We start from the raw sequence: 19,975 nt of genomic DNA, 5'->3' as shown, positions 1-19,975 counted from the left end.
CCGTTGGGTCGTGATCTGACCTGGTACTTAGAGTTGGAAGTGTTTTATCCGAGTCTGTTAATCGATGATCGATTATCAGGGTAATATTCTGCATGGGCGGTCTGGCGGGCAGACAGACCACTATAGTCTTCCAGTTTTGGAGAGTTAGAGCAGATACCTCCACGGGAAAAAGGGGACCATCCTTCTCCGGCTTGGAAATTTCTACTTGGTTTCGAATGTCCTAGGAGGAGGATCGTTGAATGTTAAGAGATTTTCCGGTTGTGCTTCCCGGACTATTGGTTTCGATCTATGCGAAGAAAAGGAACGATTTCGAGGGCGAAATCTAAATTGAGTGGGGGAGAATTGTAACATCCTGTTTCAGATTGTGTGCGATTCAAGACTCGTGGGCCGTAATCTGAATATGAGAAGGTTTCAAGATTTTGAAAAAGATATGTTTAGGTCTTCTTGGATATGGATAGGGTGGATTGTGTGAGAAAGGGGTTCGGTTTGTGCTTTAGGTCCCAAGGGTATCGGCAAGTGTTGGTTTGGACTTTTCATGAATTTTGGATCTGAGTTCGAGTGGACTCTAGGAGAAATAAAGTTGATTCAAGTGTAGAACTTTTCGCTACCTTTTCATGGATATAAAGTTCGTCGAAAACGGACATCGGGTGAGGAAGATATGACACTTGGAAGTTTTTGGCATAAACGGTCCCTTAAGGAGAAAAGTTGGCATGGAAGGCCATGCATGTGAAATGGAAGCGCGTGGGTACGCCCAGCGTATAAGGGAAATGGTCGTGAGTGCTCCTTGGCGTACGCCCAACGTACATGAGGTACACCCAGCGTACATCCAGAGTTCAGAAACCCTAAATTTAGGGTGTGCCACTATATAAAGAACATATTGGTTCTAACCCTAGCCTCCTTATCTGTTCTCTTACCCTCAGAAAACCCTAGAACGCCCCATCCCTTCATTCTTGAGTGATTTTCTCCATATGAAGCTCATTTGGTGGTGTAAGCTTGGAAGAAGAAGTTGGCAAGGAAGAACTTGGTAGTTTGGAGCTCATAGATCTGGAATGTCCTCATCATTTGGAGCCCTTCTGAGGTATAAAGTTCATAACTTTACTTAAGAATGCATAGATCTTGTGTAGTGAATTTTTGGAGTTGTTTTGGTCCCAAGTTTGGACCTTTATGTTGGAATCTTGTTTTTGAGCTTAGGGTTGCCACCCTCAGAGCTAAAAGGGTCCCATAAGCAGTAAAGTTTCAATCTTAATGGTCCTAATGAGTTCATGCATGATATCTAGCCCTTGTTATGGAAATATGTTGATGCCTTTTGAGTTTGAGCTTATTTGGTGGATTGCAAGTCACCAAGTTTATGACTTTAAGGATTAAGAGGATAATAAGGACCTGGATCTGAATTTGTGGCCTCTGGAATGAAGTATTAAGCACTTAATGGAAAAAGGGCTTAACAGGAAGGTTATGCTGAGCGTACGTGCAGGTACGCCCAGCGTACTCGCCATCGAGTCGGTACGCTTAGCGTACGTAGGAGTACGCCCCGCGTAACTTGTCTGTATTGGACTTTGTGTTTTGGGCCATGCTTTGGGCCATGCCTTGGGCAGTTGGGCCATCGATAGTCTGAAATTATGGGCCAATGATGTATTTGAGCTTGGGGTGAGGCCCATTAGAGGGAGTGGGCCCAGTTTAGCAAAGTGGGCCGTTAGTGGACTTGGGAAGTTTATCTAGTGTTGGGCCCGCCAATTAGATTGAGAATTGGGCCTTGGTGGGCCCAATGGGTTTAGGTCATTATTGGGCTGGTCAGTGGGCTATTATTAGACCTAAAGAGTGAGAGTTGGACTTAGTACCTAATTGGGGTAATTGTGGGCTTTTGCACAGAGTTAGAGAACGAAGTATAGTGGCAGCATTACTAGAGGCTGTTCATCATACGAGGTGAGTCTTCTCACTATACCTTACCTAGAGTGGTAATTATGTGTGACCGGAAGGTCTTATGTACTATGACGAGTATGTGATATATGCTGTTATGTGAGATGTATATGTTATGTATGTTATGAGTAGCATGGTATGGACCGGAAGGTCAACAGTGTATGGACCGGAAGGTCAGCAGTGTATGGACCGGAAGGTCAATATGGTATGGATCGGAAGGTCGACAGAGTAGGACCGGAAGGTCTACTCAGATTGTGGGACCGGAAGGCCCCTGAGACACATTGACCGGAAGATCTCGTAGAGCTATAGCCTCGAGTGGCTTATGTGCTGTATGTAGTATTTTGGGGAACTCACTAAGCTTCGTGCTTACCGTGTTATGTGTTATGTGTTATGTGTTTCGGGTTCTTATCAGGATCACGGGAAGGCACCTGCATGATTGTACACACACACTATGTTTTGGGAAGAGCTACTGTGGATCCTGGATTTCATGTGATGATTTGAAAACTTTGTTAAATGAATATTTGGAGTTGAACAATATGATATATGTTTTTATGAATTGAAAATGAAAAATTGGTTTGAATTTTCACGCCGTTACATCAGGGAGGGGTAGAATGGTCTTCTACCCATTCTCTAGAGATGAGGATGTAAAGAGAGTATTGATTAGAATTATTATCATTGTGCTAGGCGGAGGCTAGATCGAGGATATCGAGCACGAGAGTTTACTAGACATCTTACGAGGTAAGTCTTCTCACTATACATTACCTAGAGTGGTATTTATGTGCAGACCGGAGGGTCTTATGTGTTATGTGTATGATTGAGATTACGTGCATTGTGCTATGTGTATGCTATGTGTTGTATAGACCGGATCAGAGGGTCCAATGACTTACGAGGCCAGAGGGTCCTCGATTAGACTGGACCGGAGGGTCCAACGATTTAGACCGGACCGGAGGGTCTAACGATTTAGACCGGGCCGAAGGGTCCAACGAGCTAGACCGGACCGTAGGGTCCAACGAGCTACCGGGCTGGAGGGTCCCGCTGAGACACATCGACTGGAGGGTCGTACCGAGTTATAGCCTCGAGTGGCGTATGTGCTGTATGTGGTATTTTGGGGAACTCACTAAGCATTTATGCTTACCGTGTTATGTGATATGTGTTTCAGGTACTACCGAGGATCGCGGGAAGGCGCCAGTATGATTTGTACACACTGGAAGAGGATTATGTTTTTGAGATTCTGGGATATGTTTTACTGTGATGACATTTGATACACATGAGATTTTGAGAATATTATATGAGTTTTATTACGTTTGAAAAATGAAAAATTGTTTTAAAATTTACGTCGTTACAAGTTGGTATCAGAGCCTTGGTTTGAGGGATTCGGATGCACCTTCGGGTAAATCTGGACTCAAACTGAGGATTTGAGAAAAAATTTCAGAGAAATTATTTTTCTAAAGCGAGAAAGAGTTTCTAAGAGAAAACGAGGAAGAACAGTTTGTACAATCAGCCAGAGCCCGAACGGTGATTTCCCAAAATACCCTTACTTTTGTATTATGAGATATTTATGAGATATGTTATGAGATATTATGCATGCTAGAGGCAGGCTAGGTATTTCATATTTTAGGACTAGAGTGGCCTGATTTGTGATGCCTTAGCCTAGGAATTGCTGTTATTTGTGATGTGTTTCCGAGTATGTGCTGAGTAAGAGTGTCCAGCAGGAATCCTTTTAGAGAAGGATTTGAGTAGAGGAGTAATCTAGGAGAGATACCTAGATGAGCATTTATGGAGCCTATTAAGAGAATAGTTAGATACCCGCGAGGGGTAGAGTTGCTGAGTTCGGTGATATCTTTTGAGTATGAGTAGAGCAATTGGAGTTATCAACTAGATTGGGTTTTACGTGTTTATTCGATGCCCGAATGCTGCTTGCTTCGTGCTTTGTGGAACTTTCAATGATGGGAGTCAGCTACCAAGTGAATATGATGATATTCAGGAGGTAGATGGTTGACATCATTAGGAGTTCTTCAGCAGCTGATGGCGGAGAAGTGTGAGGACCTAGGAAGAGCCTAGGAAGTGACATTAGTCAGATGAGTACGCTGGCAGAGTGGAGCATTTTGCTGGGAAGCGAGCACGCATGACGAGATTAGTGATTGAGAAGGTTGAGCAGCTACTTAGGGACTCTGGGATGGTCCGTGTAGAGAGTATGGGTAGATGTGGCAGGTAGTATGGGCCCGTACTACTGAAAGCAGAGGACCCATACTCGATGCAGGGAGTATTCCGGAGGATCTAAGTAGCAGATCGAGAGGTGATGTCATGGTTCGAGTATCATGATTTGAGGTGGATTGAGAAGAGAGAACATGGTTCGAGTACCATGATTCGTAGCAGATTAAGAGGAGATAACATGGTACGGGTACCATGATTCATAGCAGATCGAGAGGTGATGTCATGGTTCGAGTATCATGATTTGAGGCGGAATGAGAAGAGAGAACATGATTCGAGTACCATGATTCGTAGCAGATTAAGAGGAGATAACATGGTCCAGGTACCATGATTCATAGCAGATCGAGATTTGGTCACATGGTTTGAGTTCCATGACACGTGGCGGTTAGTGCTTCTGGTTTTACCGGTTATTTCGTGGTGATTGTCTAGACTGAGATTAGATGTGAAAGAGTATGGGGCCAGAGGGCCATGATGAACGAGTTTTAGTGGAGCATCCATTGGGAGGGAAATCGAGTTAGCTCCGAGGGATTGTTGGTGAGATGCCAGTTGGAGTCGCAAGACTCAGGGATGAGTAAGGATAGTACGTTATGGGAGAATACGATCTAGGCTGCGCGACCGGCCGATAGTGGAGATGTCACTTTCTGTGACCTGAGTGGTGCTACTTCAGTTTTCTACGGGAAGCAGGAGAGATACTGAGTTTTTGGTTCAGAGTTGAAGTTCAACCCTGTGGGGTAGCAAGCATGGTGACATTTTCACCAGAATGTTTGGGCAGTATGTTGGCTGCGAGGTATTCTTATACCAGGAAAGAGTCATTAGTGGGACTAAGACGGATGAGAACAAAGAGGTGCCTTGTTGGGGAAAAGGTGTTGTTATTAGTAGTTTCCGGTGGTTAAAAAGGAGTATATCGGGGCAGCGGCCCTCGTGGTCTACATTGTGTATCAATAGTGAGAATGAGATCTATGCTTTTATGATTATTCCCGATTTGGGAGGCGGGTCGAGGAGATGGAGTTGAAGTGCGCGATAGGGCACTATTTCCGGATTAGAGACAGATTGGATACGGAACAGTGGGGTTTCTGCCGGTGTGTCAGTCTGAGCCTTCAAGGTGACTAGATGCAGTCATGTGGGGAGGATTCCAAGATTTTGTCAGGGACGGAATCTGGAGAGTGTTTGGTTTCCTTTGGGAAGGCCCTGGGATGATTGCGTAATACTTTTAAGAGTCAAGTGTGTCATGACTGGTGAGACAATCTTCTGAGTAGGTTGTGGATGTGCCAATTGGTGATTGTTCGAACCCTGAGTGGGGGAGAACTGGTTTTCCAGTTAGGGGACCAGTGATCCATTCATGTGCGGTCAGAGAAATGGTTATGGGAATTTGTGGTGCGGACGCATGAGCCCGAGGAGGAGGCGAGGTGCCAGATGGGAAGATGTATGAGTTTGTGTTTAAGAAAAGATGAGTGGATCCACGACAGGTGGCCGTGGATTGGAAAATTCATTGTGGCCTGTGATTTTCGGGGTTAACATATGTCGAGTTCGAGTGCGACCGGGTCGTTGGATTGCGGATGCAATAGCTGAAATTTGCAAGTGAGGGTATAGATTGTAATCTATAACCCTGGAAGGGCAGCAGTTGATTTGTCAACCAATTTCAGGGTCGATATGAGTAGTTCCGTAAGGGTAGTGACCAGTAGAGGGGGAATTTCGGGTTTTCGACAACATGTTCTGGGCCATTGACGATGCCTCAGTATTTCAAATTGGGAGATGGAATACTCTGAGGTTACAAGTGGCGTGAGAGGAAGATCGGGTGAGAGATTCTGAAAGAGAAATGCGGTATCCAAGCATGGTGTCGTGAGTATGAGATCAGTGGATTGGGCAAAACATCATGAGATTCTGTGTTGGTGTACCGAGGTATCCGAGTATGATGTCCTTATTTCTAGATTATTCCGAGTTCTGAGTTGAGAGCTGGCAAGTGGTGTAGCAAGTATCTATGGTTCCAGTGGGAGCCGTAGTACTACTAGTTAGTGAAAGGTTGTTGTGATGCTGCGGAGAGCCGTAGTATTCACCAGTCAGCGAGAGGTTGTTGTGATGCTGCGGGGAGCCGTAGTACTCACTAGTTAGTGAAAGGTTGTTGTGATGCTGCGGGGAGCCGTAGTACTCACTAGTTAGTGAAAGGTTGTTGTGATGCTGCGGGGAGCCGTAGTATTCACCAGTCAGCGAGAGGTTGTTGTGATGCTACAGGGAGCCGTAGTATTCACCAGTCAGCGAGAGGTTGTTGTGATGCTGCGGGGAGCCGTAGTACTCACTAGTTAGTGAAAGGTTGTTGTGATGCTGCGGGGAGCCATAGTACTTACTAGTTAGTGAAAGGTTGTTGTGATGCTGCGGGGAGCCGTAATATTTACCAGTCAGCGAGAGGTTGTTGTGATGCTACGGGGAGCCGTAGTATTCACCAGTCAACGAGAGGTTGTTGTGATGCTGCGGGGAGCCGTAGTACTCACTAGGGATGAAAGTGGGTCCAAACCCGGACCGGATGGACCCGGACACGGAAAACCCGGAACCGGTTAATGAGATTTTGTAGAACCGGAAACCGGACCGGTATATAGGAACCGGTTCCGGTTCGGTTCCGGGTACGGTTCCGGGTAAAGTGGGTCTAGAACCGGAAAACCCGAAAACATCAAAGTGGGTAGGTTGGAACCGGATAAAGTGGGTTTAGAACCGGAAAACCCGGAAAAACCGGAATTGTTTGGTAACTACTTACTACTTAGTGGGTTGAGCTTTGAAAATTTTCATATTGATATCCCGACTTTGGGGGACTGTAACTCATTGAATATGAAACTAAAATTAACAAAATTATAGTCTAAAATCATGTACAAACTCTAAAATACACTCTGGAAAAAACCGCATGTCAATTCGACTTCAAATGAATGAGATATGCATGTGTTAACATTTTCACATAATACAAAGTACAAAAACAAATTGCTGAAAAGTTGAAAATTTTCAGTTTTGATATCCCGACTTTGGAGGACTGTAAATAATTGAATGTTAAACCAAAAATGACAAAACTAAAGTCTAAACTCATGTACAAAATGTAAACTACAAGTTGCAAAAAACACATGTCAATCCGACTTCAAACGAATTAGATATGCATGTTTTAAAACTTTCACCGAATACAAAAAAACTAAAAAACTAAAAACTTCCAGCTTTGATATGTCGACTTTGGGGGACTGTAAGTCAATGAATATAAAACTAAAAATGGCAAATTTATAGTCTAAAATCATGTACAAACTCTAAACTACATGTTGGAAAAAACCGCATGTCAATCGGAGTTGAAACGAATGAAATATGCATCTTTTAAACATTTCACAAAAACCGGTTCTGGCCTTAAAAGTGGTTCTGGTTCCAAACACCGGTTCCGGTTTTTAGACGCGTTTTACCCGGACCCGATGGACCCAAACCCGGATTACCCGGAACCCGGATTACCCGGAACCCGGATAAAGCCAATCTTTAAACCCGGAACCGGAACCGGTTTTATATATTCCGGTTCCGGTCCGATTCCGGTTCTGGTCCGGTTTTCCGGTTCTAAATCTCATCCCTAGTACTCACTAGTTAGTGAAAGGTTGTTGTGATGCTGCGGGGAGCCGTAGTACTCACTAGCCAGCGAGAGGGTGTTGTGATGAGTACTCTCTGGTCAGAGCAAGACGCAGAAGAGTTTTAGGCTTGGGTAGCCCTAATATTTGAGTTCTTGAGAGCCTGGTGGTCGAACTAGGGGCGAGACTGGGGTCTCCATATTTGTCGGAAATCGTTATACTCTGAATTGAGTGGTGGTTGTCGCAACTTAAGGGAATTGGAGAAGTGGTATACGTACGGGTTGCGAGTCATGAGTCATGAGTTGAGTGCTTCATTGGGTCGAGCGGTTCCAACTCTGGGTCTGACCAAACTCTCAAGTTTGAGTTTGGTTCTGGTGGTGCGTTGGGTAGGCGAGATGAGATTCTGGATTCTGAGATGGGTTTCATGTTGAGGGGTATTGTTTATCATCTGATGTCTTAGACCTGTGTAGGTCAGTACTCGGGTACGGGAGGTACCGCGAGATGCATGGAACTATGAGCAGTAGACGACAGAGGTCGAGGTTGAGTCGATTATCAGTTGGGAGTGTAGCATTCGCTTGGGGTAAGGCGAACTTCGTGACTTGTGTGTCACAATGGGCCGATGTAGTTATTGTGAGAAGGAAACCATTGAGACGGTTGGGTTAATGCAATGGATAACCTTGGAGGTTCAACTGTTGGGTCGAGATCAGACCTGGTACTCAGTGTTAAAAGGGATATGAGAAATGGAGCTGAGGCTTATGATTTTTAGATGTCTGAGGACACTTCTGAGCGAGCATGATTATTCTCTTGTGTCTGAGGGCAGGGTGTTGAGAATTAATTGTCCGAATGGGTTCTGTTAGCAGTTCAGTGGATGAGCCCTGGTGGGATGTGAACTCTTCCGTTTCTTGGGGTGTGAATCGGATCGTTACTATGTTTGGTATGAGTGATCGGTAACCAATTGTTGGATTTTGTCTGGAGAGAATCAGAGGAGCAGTGAGTTATCAGGGTTTGTTATTCGAGGAGCGAATAACGTAGTGGTATCTTGAGTGGGAGGTCTAGCGGTGGGCCAGGCTACTAGAGCTTCCAGATTTTTGGGAGGTCAGAAAGGGGGTATCTTAGCGGCAGAAGGGGTCGGTTTTGTTCCGGATTTGGGAGTTCCTGTTTGGATTCAGGTGTCCATAGATAAGATATCGGTGGGGTATGAGGCCCTTTTCAGTGGTGCTTTCCGAGTTATAGGTTCGAGCTATGTGTGAATGAAGAGCGATTTCGAGGGCGAAATCAAATTAAGTGGGGGAGAATTGTAATATACTGGTTCCGGGGTATAACATTTCTATTGTAATAATGAGTTTCATGGGCGACTCGACGAGTTAGTGCCTCAACTCGTCGAGTAGAGTCGCGTTGGGTGACGAGGATTAATGAGCTGACTCGACGAGTCTGTGTTTCGACTCGCCGAGTCAGCGCTGGTCAAGGAAACCCTAAACTTTCGGGCCTGTGACCATTTAAAGGCACTTATAGCCTCATTTGCGGCTCATCTTCTGATCAACTCTCCTGTGTGAAACCCTAGGCGGCCATGGAAGCTAAGAGAGAGTCCTTGAGCTTGAATTAAGTGTTTTGATGGACCTTTTTGGAAGAAGAGGAATGAGCTTCAAGCAAGGAGTGGGATGAGGCTGTGGGATCTAGCATTTCTTCTCAAAGAGCTTCTCTGGAAGGTAAAAAGCCCACACCTTTCTCATCTATTTAAATGGATCTCATATCTATGAACATTTAGGGCTTTTGTCATTTTGGTTGGGTTTTTGAGTAGCATGTGTTATCTAGAAGTCTAGACCTCAGATCTGGACCTTGTGAGGTCCTTAGAGTTTAGATAACCCAGCTTTATTCATCCATATGGGGGTTTTTGGGCTTAATCATTCATGAAAGGCATGTATTAGCATTTTGGAGCAATAACCTCATGTATGAACGTAAAGATCGAAGCTTTACGTGATTATTGAGCCTTGAGATGATAGATCTAGTGTTTGGAGTGATAGATCTGATTGAAATCGTCTGAATGAACATTTGGTCTGAATGAACTCGCCAAGTCAATGAGCCGACTCGACGAGTTGGTTAGGGTTTGTCCCGAAGAGCTGAATCATGTGATAGCTCGACGAGTTAGGGATCAACTCGACGAGCTGAGCTGGAATCTCACGAGACTTCTGAGGAAATAAGTGGACTCGACGAGTCACAAGGGCGCAATCGGCGAGTCTGGTCAAAATTGGACCGTTGACTGGAGTTGACTTCAGTTGAACTTAGGGTTTGGTAAAACTGATTAAGAGGGGTCAGGGAGGGGTAGAATGGTCTTCTACCCATTCTATAGAGATGAGGATGTAAAGAGAGTATTGATTAGAATTATTATCATCGTGCTAGGTGGAGGCTAGATCGAGGATATCGAGCACGAGAGTTTACTAGACATCTTACGAGGTGAGTCTTCTCACTATACATTACCTAGAGTGGTATTTATGTGCAGACCGGAGGGTCTTATGTGTTATGTGTATGATTGAGATTATGTGCATTGTGTTATGTGTATGCTATGTGTTGTATAGACCGGACCAGAGGGTCCAATGACTTACGAGGCCAGAGGGTCCTCGATTAGACCGGACCAGAGGGTCCAACGATTTAGACCGGACCGGAGGGTCCAACGATTTAGACCGGGCCGAAGGGTCCAACGAGCTAGACTGGACCGGAGGGTCCAACGAGCTACGGGGCTGGAGGGTCCCGCTGAGACACATCGACCGGAGGGTCGTACCGAGTTATAGCCTCGAGTGGCGTATGTGCTGTATATGGTATTTTGGGGAACTCACTAAGCATTTATGCTTACCGTGTTATGTAATATGTGTTTCAGGTACTACCGAGGATCGCGGGAAGGCGCCGGCATGATTTATACACACTGGTAGAGGATTATGTTTTTGAGATTCTGGGATATGTTTTACTGTGATGACATTTGATACACATGAGATTTTGAGAATATTATATGAGTTTTATTGCGTTTGAAAAATGAAAAATTGTTTTAAAATTTACGTCGTTACATTTCATAATCATGAAATGCAGCAATGGCTAGCATAACCCTAATAGACTTAATCTTCGCTACTGGTGAAAAAGTTTCATCATAATCAATACCCTGAGTCTGAGTAAAACCCTTCGTGACGAGTCGCACTTTATAAGTGTGCACCTTCCCATCCATGTCGGTCTTCTTCTTGAAGATCCATTTGCACCCGACTGTCTTACGGCCTGGTACATTGTCAACCAAGTTCCAAACTTGATTGTCATACATGGACTGTATCTCGCTGTCTATAGCCTCTTTCCATTTAGCAGACTCCAGGCCTGTCATGGCTTCCTTAACACTGTTAGGTTCATCCAGATTTACCACTGTACTATCACTGATAAATGTATCACCTTCCGTAGTAATATGAAATCCATAATAAAATTCAGGTGTGTTCCTAACCCTTGTGGAACGCCTCGGAGGTACAGACTCGTCAGTCGGATCAATACGAGTTTCCTCCTCAGGTTGATTTCTAGTGTCTGAGGTTCCTTCACCAATTGACTCTTGAATTTCTTCAAGGTCAATTTTCCTCCCACTGTCTCCTTGGCTTATAAATTCTCTTTCTCTCGAAAGACCCCTCTCCTTTCCATAAAGACCACATTCTCACTGGGTCTGTAGAAGAGGTAACCAAAGGATTTATGTGGGTAGCCGATGAAAATACACCTTTCACTTCGGGGTTCGAGCTTATCATGAGTCTCGCGCCTCACGAAAGCCTCGCAACCCCAAATCTTGATGTGGTCTAAATTGGGAACTTTCCCAGTCCACATCTCATGAGGTGTTTTGGCAACCTTCTTTGTAGGGACTAGATTAAGGATGTGGGCTACAGTCTCTAAGGTATACCCCCAAAAAGAGATTGGTAGCGAAGCTCGAATCATCATAGAGCGAACTATGTCCAACAAAGTTCGATTACGCCTCTCAGCCACACCATTCAGCTGTGGTGTCCTGGGAGGTGTCAATTGTGAGACAATCTCACACTCCTTAAGATAGTCGAGGAAATCAGTGCTAAGATACTCACCACCTCGATCGGATCGAAGCATCTTAATGTTCCTGCCCAATTGATTTTCTACTTCCTGTTTAAACTCTTTAAACCTTTCAAAAGTCTCTGACTTATGTTTGATTAAGTAGACATAACCATATCTACTAAAATCATCAATAAAAGTCACATAATAACGATTAGCATCCCTTGTGGCAGTTTTGAATGGTCCACATACATCAGTATGTATAAGGTCCAACAAACCCTCACCCCTTGCACAAGTACCAGTGAAGGGTGATTTTGTCATTTTTCCAAGTAGACAAGATTCACAACTATCATCCGACTTAAGGTCGAACGGCTCCAAGACTCCATCCTTTTGGAGCTGGCCTATGCGTTTCTTGCTTACATGTCCAAGACGACAATGCCACAATGATGCTTTATCCAAGCTAGTAGAAGAATCAATACACAACACATTATTTCCTAAATTATCTACAACCGACACAACTTCATACACACCATCACAAGGTAATGCTTTAAAATAAAAAACATTATTAAAGAAAGCATTTATTCCACCACATTCATTATCAAAAGAAAAGGTAAACCCTTGTTTGTACAAAGCATGAAAGGAAATAATATTTCTCGCCATTTCTGACGAGTACACACATTTATTCAAATCTAACTTTAACCCACTATTTAGCAACAAAGTATAAACTCTAATCTTAGAAACAGGTGAAGCCTTCCTATTCCCCATGATCAGGTTTATCTTCCCGTGCTCCACATCCTCACTTCTTCTTAGACCTGCAAATAAGAACATATGTAAATACCACATCCTGTATCAAGCACCCAAGAGTTAGAATATGGTGAGTTATTAGACAATATAGTGTAAATACCTGCATGGGATGGTTTCACTTTCCCATCTTTGACATCCTGCAAGTACTTAGGGCAGTTTCGCTTCCAGTGCCCCTTATTCTGACAGTAGAAGCAATCAACATCCTTAGGGATGGTAGAAGGAGTGATAGAACCACTTTTGGTTCCAGATGAGGAGCCTTCAAGAGACTTTCCATTGGTACCCTTCGAAGGGGTCTTCCTCTTCTTCCCTTTGCCTTGCCCGATAGCCAAAACAGGGGTAGCTGTAGGAGTAGGAGTAGCAACCGACTTACCTTTAAGACCACTTTCGGCGGTCTTTAGAAGTCCTTGAAGCTTACTGAGTGTGACTTCCTCCTTGTTCATGCCGTATGTAATACGGAATTGATCATAACACGATGGTAAGGAGTGCAAAATGATATCAATTGCCAACTCCTTTGGGAAGTTCACATTCAGTTTCAGCAAACGGTCCACATACCTTTGCATTATTTGCATGTGGCCTGTGATGGGTTCACCATCCTTCATACGGGTTGTTATCATGGAGGAGATTATCTCATACCGCTCTTGACGAGCACTCTGATGGTACCTTTCCATCAAGTCCTGGTGCATCTCAAAAGGGTAATAGTCCTCATAGGACTTTTGGAGTTCGGTTGTCATCGTGGCCATCATGATGCATGCCACTTTGGTGACATCTCTCTCATGTGTCCTGTATTCAGCGATCTCCTCAGGAGTAGCAGTGGTCTCATCGAGTTCCTTAAGCTCCTTGTCGAGGACATATTCCTTGTCCTCGTAACGAGTGACCATCCTGATGTTCCGGATCCAATCCATGAAGTTGGAACCATCAAAGATGAGTCTCCCACAAAGGTTCATGAGAGAGAAGGAGCCAGTAGGGTTAGAGCCCGAAGCATTGTTGTTGGAAGACATCTGAAAAGAAGAAAGGCAAGTTTAGATTAGATATATAGAGTGCTTAATAAGACACCCAAATGTAATATTAAGGCTAGGACCCAACACAATATATTATAACTTAGAAGAGGGATGTCGTAATCTAAGCTATAACATATTTGAAGGTGAATGATGATTCACCAATTTCCACCATGAAAACAAAATGAATTATTAGGTTTAATTGGTTTTGAAATTCCTAGATTCTTTTGAGATTCATTGAACTTTTCAACGGCATGTTTCAATCTCGATTGTGCCCTTTAGGTTTTGTGACTGGGATGCCGAGTATCACAAAACAAGGTGTGAATAACCATGCAAATTCACTTAGTACCGGTTAACCACATGCACTCCACCGATCTATGATAAACATTAAGTCACCCTTCGTGATCCTTACTAGTCCAAGTTAGTGTGCCGGTTAACCACACATGCTCCACCAACGACTTGGTAAGGTAGACAGTGTGAATTTCATGGGTTAGCACCATTTTCACATATTCCTAAAGTAACTAAGATTGGGAATTTATAAAAACATTTAGTTACTTAATAATAATGATTATACTTTTAATGAGAATTTAAAGTCATTGTCCTACCCATTCGGCTAACGACCCTCCACCGATCAAGGGAGCGGTGGGTGAGAATGGACACCCATTAAGCTGCCATTTTATAGGCAACAACCTTATACCCCCTTATAGACCGACTTCGTGAATGAGGCCTACTAACGGTAAAACGACTTAATCTTATACATATATATAATAATTAACCATTAATGTTATAAATAGTATAAGGGTTGAATTTTAACTTTTAAAACTCTAAGGGTTGGAATTAAAGTATATTAAAGTGTGTGCAACTTTACAAATTCCAAAACTCGAGGACAAGTTTTGAAACTATTCAAAACTTTTCATTTCATAACTTATGAATTAATGGTTCATAAAAATGAAGACTCTTCATTTTCATGTAACTTATGTGTTTTAAATGTGCAGAAAAGAAAGTGACCTTTGGAAATCCATAACTTGAGGACAAATTATGGACTCCATTAAAACACATAAATGATCAAGAATTAATTAATAAACAATTTAGCAAATAATTCCTATGATCTAACAATAATTCATAAGAACATGAATATCATATCAAAATTTCAAGAACGTATGAACACATATAAACATGGAATTTTGATATTGGCCATTGTAAATGGATTAGCACAAACATTACACCATATAAAACAAGTTTTAAAACACCAAAACAGTTTAGGGTAATGTTTCTAGTCCATTTCCAGCAGCAAAAGTCGAAAATCTGCACTCTGCCTAGCCAACTCGTCAAGTGCATGAACTGACTCGCTGAGTTGGTTGAAGTTTCGCTTGGACTCGTCGAGTCCCCCCATGGACTCGGCGAGTCCCCTGTGCAGACAACAAGAAATTCGACTTTTTCAGCTATTTTGCATCAAGTATCAAACAAACAAGCCTAAGCTCTGATACCACTGTTGGGTTTTGAGCATTCTAACACTCTTAAGGTGTACATGCAACCCTTGAAACCTTGGATCTATGTTTGACTAAAATACATGCAAAATAATTTTTCCAAGGTTCATAACCTATTTAGCATGGCATGGGGTACTTTTAAACATAAAAGAAGCTAGAAGAAATGCATACCTTTAGTAGTGAGTTGATTCCTTAGGAGTTTGAGAGCCTAGCACCAATAATGTGAATGCCTCAAATGTAAATCACAAAACAGCACAAACTTGGAAAAACTTTATGAGAGAGTATGTTTGCTCTAGAAATCGGCCACTCTTATGCACATACACATAGTGTCATTTCAAGCATCACAAGCCTCTTTATATAGTGTAGATGATTAGGGTTATGAAGCATGTAAACCCTAATAACCCATATCTTTTCCTTTTCCAAGGATCCATGGGTTAAAAGCTCCATGGATCATCCATGGACTCCCATGCAAGCTTAGCCCATTACCTAATGAGTATTAGCCCACACTATATAAATATAATAGCCCATATTTAATTAGTCACCTTTTGATCATTATATTAATTCATAATTAATTTAAGATCAACACTAATTAAATAATATGATTTCATATTAATATATTATAACTTATAATATATTAATAAGTCATAAACATACTATTCTCATAATATTATCCATATAAATAGTTCGGGTGAAGTGCAACCCAAATGGACCATGCCGGGTCGGGTCAAGTATATACCAAATACGTTATGGACTTAGACACCTTATCCAACAACAAAGGCATACATACATGTTCAGTCATTCAAACAACATTACTAGTAAACTATAATAGGTATAGTTTAGGAAGTCACTACTTACTATTTATAGAACAATGAAACTTACAAGAGTCAGTTCATACATGATTCAGTTCAAACATACTATAACGAGAAACAATTCATACTATAATGAGAAACAGAGAGAACATACTATACACTAGAACAGAGATAACATACTATACACTAGAACAGAGAGAACATACTATACAAATACAAAAATACTATAACATTAATGTGAGCCACTACTTCATGGCATGGCAATATACTGCTGTGTCACGTTTTGTAACCAGAGTCTCCTAGAGGGAGAGCGCAAGTTTGTGTATAGATCTATACGGGATTGACCATCCTACACCTTGCTGCTAGCTACAGTGGGACCTGCAGGTCTACGGGTGACGAATGTCATACCATTTCGACGTCTTTGATCGTCGTGTTTTACTAGTCAATCAAGTATGGTTATAATCTCATCACATTTTACCTTAATTAAACAAAATGGTTTAAGGTAGTTAGTACATTGGTAGTTACTTATATAAAACTACAGTACATCTTTATTTTCCCATTTCATTCACATTGTGATCTTCTCACATAAACGGTAATGAAAACTATATTTTGTTAATGATAGTCATACTTGGGAAAAACACTCACTTTTACAAAAGAACAAACATATAGAACAGTCGAGTCTTGGTAGAAGACTACTTTAGTAGAAAATATAGGATTTTCTAGGAAGTATACAAACATTTACATCAAACTCTTACAAGGTCTTACATCAAACACATACAAACATTTTCATCAAACTTATACAAACAATGACACTAAAATACTTATGAACTCACCAACTTTAATGCTGATCTACGCTTTCAAAATAACTTGTATTCTCAGGTCACCAGTAGACAGGTACCGATGACCAGGTTTTGAGAAGACGAAGCACGCTCAAGACTCGTCTTTTATTTAGATTCTTATTTTTGGTGTCTTTCAAACTATTCAGAACACACTTGTATTAAATTATACTATTAATGAAATGGATGATGTTGTTGCTTGTTTTACTATATTGCATTGTTATGATACTGTACATGACGTCCTCCGCCCCCGAACATTTCCGCCGTTCTGGTTTGGGGGTGTGACAGATTGGTATCAGAGCATTGTTTATAGTGAATTAAGTATATCAACCCATAAAAGATATACAACTATAAACACATCGGGATTAAAATACTCTGACCAAGAGTTTATACTTTTAAATAATAAAATATTTAACTAAAAGTATACATACAAGCATTCATACTAGGATCAGTGTCATACTAGAACAGAACAAAAGTATTACGGTTGTTGGACATCACAAGTAGGCTTGGGGACATATAATCAGTTCTGGGAGTGATATAGCCTGATCAACTATATTTTTCCGAGAAGTAATTAGCATGTGCCTTGGAATTGTTGTGATGTTGCAGCAAGTCTAAAAACTTACTAACACTACTACAATGAAAACTTTAGAACAAAATATAAACTTAAAATAATATAGGAGTATTTTGTGTTACTATAATTACTTATGTGCAAACTAAAAGGTCTTTACTAGTATGTAAATAGTTTCTGAGTGGATACGCTAAGGTTATATGTGGCTAAGGAGTCATAGACTTAGAATCAATGATCTGTGCTTTACTTCCTGTTCCTTGTTTGGTTGTGGACTTAGAGTTAGGATCACTTATTCGAAGGTCTATCATGTTTTGGTTACATATGACTGGTATGCACTACGCAAATATTGGAGTAACTGGTAAGGATCATCTTATAATTATCTGAAGTAGTATGTCTGTTAACTATTTCTTTAACCCCTGTTGTCGCGTAGATAACATGGCGGGATTTCATCCTCATGGAGATCCGTACTTCCCCAACCAAGGAAATGGTGGATGGCTCGATGAAGAGCCAGAAGAGAATCATGCAATTCCATTGGATGATGACTTCGCAGAGAACTTCCCGGAGGATTCTGACTCCGAGCCAGAAGTCAATGATCTACCCCTGGTAGCTCCGATCCCAAATCCTAACCCTCGTCCGGATTTTCAAGGCCCGACGCCTCTGTGGGCGGAAAACTTGGGAACGTGGAATCAAGAGCAAGGTCAACCCATGCCATACAACGGAGACAGAAGCTTCTACAACCTGAGCGAGGGAGGCTCAGCAGACAGAGTCCTGCCAATTTCGGTTCGCATGGTTGCTCGTAATTAAGAGCAGGGTAGGACAGCCATCAACCAAATCATGGAAGTTGATGCCAATGCAGGAATTAATACAGTCCACATTTGCCATCTTGAAGATGCTTGTGAGAGAGCTACGAGAGATAATGAGACTATGTAGCAGGAGCTAGCTGCAACTCGAGCTGAAGTCATAGAGCTCCGAGTACGCCAACGAGTGTATGAGAGACACCTGCTTGATGTGGAGCGTCAGCTGGCCGATTTAAGGGTTCGTTCGAGGGGTACCCGTCGCCAGTAGGAGATGCTTTACTCATCCTTTCTTTTGATCTAAGGATTAGCCTTCTTATCTACGCTCTAAGTAGCACCTTTCCCTGTAATTTCCTGTTTATTTTAAAACCTTGGACCTTCAGTCCGTTAGGTCTTGGTTCTATCAAAATGTTCTTATTCTGGTTTGATGTAAGACCTACTTCTAGGTCATTTTCCCGAACTTATTACATCTTTAATGCCAATATTATTGACAAATATCTAATCTCATGGGAAATTGTTATCCAAATGTTTTCATCCTTCTATTGTTAGATCTCTATTACAATCATACTCTCATCTGTTTTGTTGGGCTATGGAGAGTTAGCCCATGATTCACTCTCATTATACTCACTATTGAATACTTACCAATATCTCCATCTTTGTAAACTTATATCTACAAGATGCCTCCACGTCGATCAACGAGACGCAATCCTCTGATAACTCCAACTCAACCACCACTACCACCTCCACAATACAATCCAACAGCTATCCAAGCTGCAGTAAATGCGGCTGTTACGGCAGCCCTAACTCAGTTCAACTCCACCGGTACTAGCGGGAGTGGAAAAAATATGCATTCCACTCAAGGTGATGCTCCTGTGCACTCTAGAGAGTGCTCGTATAAGGACTTCACAAACTGCAAGCCCAAGACCTTCAACGGGACTGGCGAAATCATTGCCCTCTCGCAATGGTTCGAGAAAACGGAGTCGATCTTCGAGATCTGCTCCTGTCCGGAAGGGAGCATATTTAAATTTGCTTCCTGCACCTTCGCGGATAGAGCCCTGACGTGGTGGAATAGCCATGTCAAGTCACTAACTTTAATAGTGGCGAATGCTATGGGTTAGGAAGCTCTGAAGGAGCTCATGATCGAGGAATACTGCTTGAGGGGCAAGGTTCAGAAACTTGAACAGGAACTGTGGAGCCTAACCATGAAAGGCTCCGACATAGTCGCATACACTGCCAGATTCAGCGATCTGGTGGCACTATGTCCGGGAATGGTCCCTACTGAGGGAAAGAAGGTGGAGAGGTATATTTGGGGGCTGGTGCCTCCATTTCAGGGGAATGTATTAGCTTCAAACCCCACTACCTTCGATAGTGCCAAGCGATTGGCATAGTGACTTATTGATCATGGAGTCCGCACCCCGGCAACGACAACAACCCTAGCCATCTCAGATCCCTCCAAAGCCGCTGACAACAAACAGAAGTTCTGGGATAGCAAGAAGAAGAACGCGACGTAGAACCCTGCCAAAGAGCAGCAGGTTGTAGATGTTCATGCTGCAATAACACCTACTGCTACTGCGCCGGTGAAGCCGTATGCTGGGAGCTTGCCCAAGTGCAACAAGTGCAGCTTCCACCATAATGGACCCTGCCGGGAAATGCAGTGTGCTAACTGCAACAGGAAGGGGCACAGTGCCCGTTTCTGCAAGGCTCCGGCAAGGCCAATCACCCAAGTCCCTGGCGTTGGTGTGGCCAGGCTTGCTACGGTTGTGGCGAGGTGGGTCACTTTAAGAGGAACTGCCCGAAGGCAGGGAATGCCGGCGGAGTGGGAAGAGTTTTGGCTATAGGCCACGAGGAAGCAGTAGTCGACCCTACAGTGGTCACTAGTACGATTCTCCTTGATAACGCATATGCATGCATATTGTTTGATAGTGGAGCGGAAAAGAGTTTCGTGAACCAGAA

This window comes from Lactuca virosa, chromosome 3, assembly GCF_052849685.1.
Source record: "Lactuca virosa cultivar CGN04683 chromosome 3, Lactuca_virosa_CGN04683_v6, whole genome shotgun sequence".
Classification (NCBI taxonomy): domain Eukaryota; kingdom Viridiplantae; phylum Streptophyta; class Magnoliopsida; order Asterales; family Asteraceae; genus Lactuca; species Lactuca virosa.
Note: the sequence above shows the minus strand (reverse complement) of the source record.